This window comes from Nuphar pumila, chromosome 6, assembly GCF_984573655.1.
Source record: "Nuphar pumila chromosome 6, dmNupPumi1.hap1.1, whole genome shotgun sequence".
NCBI lineage: Eukaryota > Viridiplantae > Streptophyta > Magnoliopsida > Nymphaeales > Nymphaeaceae > Nuphar > Nuphar pumila.
This window is the reverse complement of record NC_143254.1, coordinates 20,845,341-20,853,890: the sequence shown is the minus strand read 5'-3', so window position 1 is coordinate 20,853,890 and position 8,550 is coordinate 20,845,341.

The following is an 8,550-nucleotide window of genomic DNA, read 5'->3' as shown; positions in this document are numbered from 1 at the left end:
TCGGGTTTGTGTTAGGGGTATGCCAACCCGCCAACCCACCAACCCGTTTAATAAACAGATTCGGAGGGTGGGTCAACCTGTTTACCCAAACCTGATCTGCCAACCCGCTCGCTAACCCGCCAACCCGTAAACTTTTCAATGTAAAACGATTTTGGCGGGTTAAACATTTTAATGCCTATGGGGTCCATCGATCCCTTACCCCCGCCAAAGTTTTGAATTCACGTTGTTTATGATTTAATGCGACAAGTTAAAAATTTTAATGCTTGTGGGGTCCACCAATCACTTCCCATAAAAAAAATAGGACAAGTTAATTCAGCCACGTGAAGTGGCTGTCAAGATTCCTGTGTGGGGTCCGCAAATTCTAAGGGAAAATGACAGGACACCCCCTCCAACTTTTCAAAATTGATAGGGTTAAACCGTTAAAGGCCGTCAAAACCCTTAACCTGACCAGCCAACCCGTTTATTAAACGAGTTAATCGTGTCGTGTCAGGTTACCCATTTAATAAATGGGTTGGGTTCGTGTTTGCCACAGCCGACCCAGTTAATAAACGGGTCGGGTTCGTGTTGAGGTATGCTGACCCGCCAACCCGCCGACACGGCCCGCCAACCTGCCAACCCGACCCGATTGCTACCCCTACTCAATATGCTTTCAGGGATTTCCTCTTGAGATTCTGGTCATCTAGGTCAACTTGAATGGGACCATCATTTCATAGTGTCAAGCAGAAGGATTCTCCAATCTCATCTTCTCCCCATGAAGAATCATAGAAGCCTTGAACACTGAACTAGACTGTGTTGGCGTATTTGCAGAATCAAACACAAAAAGCATACCTGAAGACGCCATGGTGTGCGAGTGTGGGTGCTCGACGTTCTCCTTAGCCGGTCGACACCCACGATGAGCCCAGGCCTTAGGTCGATGGTGAGCAGGACCCTATACCACATAAACCTTATGTGGAATTTGAGGTAGGCTAATAGCTATGAATCTCTTACCATTTGATGACAGACTACCCCTTATATAATGAGGGGAAGAGGCAGTTACGTGAATGTGGTCTCTCCACATTCACGTAACTCCCACCCATTAACTCTCTATTATGTGGCCCACTAAGAGGCCCACTAATGGTGTCAAACCAGGTTACCCAATGAGTTGGACCCAAATCCGTTATGTCCAACATTCTTCCACTTGACCCATTGACACCAAAAGTGCACTAAATCGAGGTTTATACCGTTATCTCGATTTAATTCTTCATGTGGGTTCACATGCTACCCTTTATCACAAGAATGAATCATATGAGTCATGGAGATGAACACTGTTTTATGAAATATCATATTTCTATGTACTACACTATAATTCACCTTCAGTGTTTTAGTATGTTGAAATTACCTTTATGAATAGGTTGGTCTCTTACCTATTCTATTGGTCCTTTAATATTGTTATTTTGTTATTCTCTCTAACCGTATGAGAGTTGTTGTATGCAAAATCAACAATACACAAAGTCATAGAGAATCAAATCATTTTCACAAATGTGATCACATATAATGTATTGTCATACATCAGAATGAATAAAAAAGGCCTATCTCTTTTACATGTTGGGAATACAATCCCGGTGCTGGCCCTTTAGTAAGGAGATCTGAAGTCATTTCCTTCGTTCCGATTGTATCAATACATATCAGTTGATTCTCAGTCATTTCTTTAACAACAAAATATTTTAACTCTATGTGTCAACAGGATGTTGAGCTCTTGTTATTTGAGAAAAACACAACTAATTTATTATCACAAAAGATCTTTAGTGGTCTCTCAATAGAGTCTACAATACCAAGACCTATAATGAAGTTTCTTATCTAAATGGCCTGTGACAAAGTCTCATATAGAGCAATAAATTCTGCTTCTATGGTATGAGCAACAGTGGTAGACTACTTTTCACTTTTCCATGAGACAACACCACCCACTAGTAGGAAAATGTATCCAGTAGTAGATTTTCTACTGTCAATACACCCTCCTAAATTCACATCAGAGTATCTAACGACCTCTAGGTGGTTAGCTTTTTTGTAGGTCAACATGAAGTCCTTCGTTTCTTGTAAATAGCGCATGACCTTCTTCGCTGCCTTTCAGTGCATAATGCCTGGATTTGACTGATATCTACTAAGCATTCTCACAACAAATGTTATATCAGGTTGTGTGCAGGTTTGTGCATACTGCAAACTCCCAACCGTTAAAGCATATGAGATAGTTGCCATATGGGTCATTTCATTATCATTCTGAGGATAACCTTTTAGACTCATTTTATCCCCTTTCACCATGGGTGCCGAACTAGTTGAATAATTCTTCATCCTATATCTTTTAAGAACCTCAAGGATATAGGCTTTCTGAGAGAGGCTAATGACACCCTTAATTTTGTCATGACGGATCTCAATTTCAATAACATAAATGGCCTCACCCATGTCCTTCATATTGAAATGAGAGAAAAAAATATCTTTTGTCTCATGTAGTAGACTCAAATCATTAGTTGCAAGAAGAATATTGTCAACATACAAAACCAAAATTCTGAACTTACTCCCACTAGTCTTAATGTAAATGCACTGATCAATAATGTTTTCAGTGAATCCAAAGTTCATAATTACCTGATTGAACTTCTTATACCACTGGCAGGCAACCTGTTTAAGTCTATAAATTGACTTTTTCAATTTGCAAACTAAATGATTTGAGTCATCTACACTGAAACCAGGAGTTTGTTGCATGTATACCTCCTCTTCCAAATCCTCATTCAGGAAGACACTTTTCATATCAATCTGATGTAACTCTAAATCAAAATGAGCTACGAGGGCCATGATTATTCTCAATGATTCCTTAGTTGAGACACGGTAAAAAATTCAATTATAATCAATGCTCTCTATCTGTGTGAAACCTTTTGCAACAAGCCTAGCCTTGTAACTCTTTACATGACCTTTAGAGTCTGCTTTGGTCTTATAGACCCATCTACAACCAACATGTCTAACTCCATCAGGTCGAGGTACAAGATCCCACAATTGGTTCTTTGCCATAGAGTCAAGCTCTTCTTTTATGGCATTGATCCAATGTGTTGATCTTTCACTTTCAATAACTTCTGCAAATGTGAAGGGATCATCCTCAATATCTATGAAATTATTGGACTCTTGCAAATACACCACATAGTTTAGATGGATAGCAGATTTTTTGATTCTCGTAGACCTCTATACAGGTGGTTTAAAATGAGCCTTTGTATCCTGTTGTTGTATATCCTCATCAGCTTTTCTGTAGGTCAACATGTAGTCCTTCGTTTCTTGTAAATAGCGCATGACCTTCTTTGCTGCCTTTTAGTGCACAATGCCTATATTTGATTGATATCTATCAAGCATTCTCACAACAAATGTTATATCAGGTTGTGTGCAGGTCTTTACATACTGTAAACTCTCAACCGTTGAAGCATATGAGACAATTGTTATCTGAGCCTTTTCATTATCATTCTGAGGACAATCTTTTATGTTGATTTTATCCCCTTTCACTATGGGTGCCGAACTAGAAGAACAATTCTCCATCCCATATCTTTTAAGAACCTTAAGGATATAGGATTTCTGAGAGAGGCTAAGGACACCCTTAATTCTATCACGATGGATCTCAATTTCAATGACATAAATGGCCTCACCCATGTCCTTCATATCGAAATAAGAGGAAAAAAAATCTTTTGTCTCATGTACTAGACTCAAATCATTAGTTGCAAGAAGAATATTGTCAACATACAAAACCAAAATTATGAACTTACTCCCACTAGTCTTAATGTAAATGCACTGATCAATAATATTTTCAGTGAATCCAAAGTTCATAATTACTTGATTGAACTTCTTAACTTCTTCAATTTGCAAACTAAATGATTTGAGTCATCTACACTGAAACCAGGTGGTTGTTGCATGTATACCTCTTCTTCCAAATACTTATTCAAGAAGACAATTTTCATATCAATCTGATGTAGCTCTAAATCAAAATAAGCTGCGAGGGCCATGATTATTCTCAATGATTCCTTAGTTGAGACAGGAGAAAAAGTCTCATTATAATCAATGCTCTCTATCTGTGTGAAACCTTTTGCAACAAGCTTAGACTTATACATCTTTACATGGCTTTTAGAGTCTGATTTGGTTTTATAGACCCATTTACAACCAACAGGTCTAACTTCATCAGGTCGAGGTACAAGATCCCACACTTGGTTCTTTACCATAGAGTCAAGCTCTTCTTTTATGACATTGATCCAATATGTTGATCTTTCACTTTCAATGGCTTCTGCAAATATGAAGGGATCATGCTCAATATCTATGAAATTATTGGACTCTTGCAAATACACCACATAGTTTAGATGGATAGCAGATTTTCTGATTCTCGTAGACCTCTATACAGGTGGTTCAAACTAAGTCTTTGTATCTTGTTGTTATTGTATATCCCCATCAACAACCGGATCTAGCTGAGATTGATGTTCATTGACCAAACTTTTTCTGACATTGTCGAAAGGGATAATGACGGAAAAAACTAGGTCTTTATCTTTAGCAGGTATAAAACCTAAATCATGCATTTCCTCAAAATCAATATTTTAAGATGCATCTATCCCAATTTTAAGAAATCTCGCTTTATCTGTTTCCACTATCTATGGTGTATGAGATGAACAATAAAACTTAAAGCCCTTGGACCTTTCAAGATAACCAATAAAAAATTCACTAGTTGTCCTAGGATCAAAGGCTTTTATATGTGGGTTATACAATTTAACTTTTGTTGGATATCCTCATATACACATATATGATAAAGAAGGTTTTTTATTTGTTCATAACTCGCAAGGAGTTCTTTGAACAACCTTCGTAGGAACCTTATTCAAAATATAACTATTGTCCTAAGAGCTTCACCCCACAAGGCCAAAAAAAGGTTTGAGTGATTAAACATCGCTCGAACCATTTCTTTAAGCGTATAATTTCTTCTTTCAGTTACACCATTCTGATAAGCACTATCAAACATTGTATACTGAAGTACAATGCCTTTCTCTTTTAGAAATTGTACTAATGACCCTTCCTTTTGTCACATCTCAGTGAAACAATCATAGTATTCGTCACCTCTATCAAACCTGACAACCTTAATAACTTCACCGGTTTGTTTCTCAACTTCTTTCTTGAAGTCTTTAAAAACCTGAAAGACTTCTAAATTTTCAAATAATAAGTAAAGATATATATATATATACCGTGAGTAATCGTCTATAAAGGTAACAAAATACTTTTCACCCATATAACATGGTGAAAAAGAGTCACAAACATCCGTATGCACTATCTCTAACTTTCCATTGCTATGTTTGGCATCTTTCTTATACGTGCTAGATTGCTTAACATTTATACAGTCAACACATGACTCTATATTTGTAAAATCATGAGATTCAAGGATTCCTTCTTTCATGAGTCTTTGGAGTCTTTCTTTCAAGATGTATCATAACCTTCGATGCCAAAGAAAATAAGATTGATCTTCCTTAGGCCATATTTATTGTCAATCATTGTGTTCACTACATAATGAGATTTCTGAATTTAGAATTCGGTTTTTAACCAATACATACCATTACACACATATGCAGAACCCACATTAACAAATTTTTTGATAATAACAATCTTAGAGTTTTCAAATTTAAAACTAAAACCAAATTTATCAAGTTTTAAAATTGAAATCAGGTTTTGACTATAGGATAGAATATAAAATGTATCGACCAAATTCAAAATGAATCTCAATTCCAACACTACTCTGCAGGTCCCAACATTCTTGACATGCGAATGCATCTTATTTATTGAGAAGATGCTTTTTTCATGCTCTATTAGTTTCCGTTTGTTCAAAAATGCATGCAAGCAGTTTGTAATATGCATTGTGCCACCAGAATCAATCCACCAACTATGCAATGGAATATGAATCAAATTGCACTCATGCGAAACAAATGACCTATTACCTTTATTTTCGAGTCATTTTCTTATACTTCAAGCAATGCACATTCTTATGCCCCTTCTTTTTGCAAAAGAAACACTTTATAGAAGAGCTTTCTGACTGAAATTTAGCTTTCGGTTGAGAGTTTGAACTCTCTCTAGTGGCTTTCTTCTGATTCTTCCTCTTGAAGGAGCTTTTCTTTGGCCCCGACCTCTGTTTTTTTTATTAGAGGTCATATGTGCACTGGGCACCCTCTCTCCCTTCAGTCTTTGCTCTTCTTCAGCACACTTTAATAATAGGTCATTGAAAGACCACTCATCGTTATGTGTGTTGTAAGAGATTTTAAAGGGTTCATATTCAGAAGGCAACGAAGTCAAAATTAGATGGACCAAGAAAGAGTCAGAAATGGTGAACTTCGTGTCATTCAATTAAGATGCAATATTCCTCATTTTTAGAATGTGCTGTCGGATGTGACTGTTACTGATATATTTCATAGATACCAGTTTGGACATGAGCGTATTGGTCCTTGTCTTATTAGAACTGACAAATTGAACCTCAATGACTCTTAAAAATCTCTTCACTGTCTTGCAGTGAAGAATGATGCCTAGAATATTCTTAGTCACTCTTGATTGCAAAAGCAACATGCTAAGTCTATTCGAATGCTCCCACTTCTCAGAGGCAACCTTCTGTTCGGTTGTACTCTGTTCTATAAGAGCGAAAGGTTTGTCAGTTCTAAGGGCTAAATCAAGGTCCATATAACCCAGGGTGAACAACACTTTCTTTTCAATCTAAAAAGTTAGATCCGTCTAAAAGGAGAATGTTACTAGAGCCGTCAATAAAGAAAGAACCTGATACAACAAGGAACAAAACAGAAAGACATTATTATTGTTGCTCAGACAAGACCCGTGCTGAAAAGGTAAAAATGAGACCTTTTATTTTTACATTTTTTGAGACAAGCATAGTTAAGCCATTATCGTTCCACTTTGGTGGAAACGACAATACTCATAGTTGCTCTATCTCTTCAATTCTCAAAAAATTGACTTCAGTTGGTGAAACTAGCAGATCATGTAACCAGAGGCAATTTAGCATTATACTTTTGGGTACGAACATGCTTCATGGGCTAGAATACATATATATTATTACACTCTGTGTGAATTTAGAATACAACGACCTACCTTTGAGTACAATCGATGTTTCATAAATTCACACACAATCATAATAACAAATCTTAATACCGTCCAAAGAATCCTCAATCAACACAACTCAGATCACTTTGGTGATTGCATGAATCGATCAATCAAGATCTTTTACCGAAAATATATTTATATTATGAAGTATGCCCATGCACACATTTTAATGCATGTATATTCATGACAAAATATATTTTATATCGTCAAAATACACGTTCATGCTTCAACTTATGTGCATAAACTAGTTTTGATAATAAAATGTCATGAATTTAGTCATAATTTATGCCTAAAACATTATGCATAAATTAACCAACATAAAACGAATTAACATGCATAAATCATGCTTTCTTAATAATGAATACTTATAAAGCATGAAAAATAACAAAAGTGTGCTAATATGGGTAAAACTCGGAGTTCTCAAGTTGAAACCGGTCTAAAAACACCCCGAACCGGTCTGAAATGGCCCCGAACCAGTCATCTAAGGGTCTGAACCGGTTCTTAACCCGATAAACCAATGCATAACATGAATAAAAGCTCATAAAACCCTATAATCGAATGAGAAAATCCCTGTATTTTTATATATTCATGAAAATAGTGTCTCTACATCTCAGAACCGATGAAAACTGAAAGTAACCGATCAAAATTGGCTTCAAACCGGTCCCGAAAAGGTCCGTATCAGTCACATATCTGGTTCAGTTTTAAATAGTGTTTGGATCCTGTTATGGATCTGATCTGATCCAAATAGGATCCGAACCTTGCAGAAGCATGGGTCCGACCCGGGTCAAATCCTGTCTGAACTGGACCCGATCTGAATTGGACTCGATCCATATTGGACTCGATCTGAACTGGACCTGGGTCAGATCTGATCTGAATTTGACCCGATCTTTCTGGATCAGACCCATACCCAAAACTATTATGGGTCTGGGTCTGATCCAATGGAACCAACAGACCCGATCCACCCAAAATGGGTTTGGATTGGGTCAGAATGCCATACCCAATCTGGTATCCAACATTAAAATAGAAACCTGAGGGTTTCTGTTTACGATTTATGAGAGACCAAAAAAGTTTCTCTCTATGTCGCCCCACGGCAACCCACGTCGTCGTACGACGACCGACACCGGTGCCCAGCTGGCGACAATCACCTATCCTCGATGACGCACCCCCAACGACACCCCGGCGAGAGGTAAGGTTGTTGTATTTACCCTTTTTTTTAATATTTGTCACCTGTCATTGCCGGTGACCTGCATCGCGCCACCGACAACCCACATCGCCCCATGGTGACCGACACCGATGGCAATCTCAATGCGGTCAATAGTCGTCTGTGATGTCGATCGATAAGGGAAAAGGCCCCTTCGGCATTCTAGATGCAGGAAGAGTCATTGACGATGCTGTCAGTGAATCGGCGGTGCCACCGGG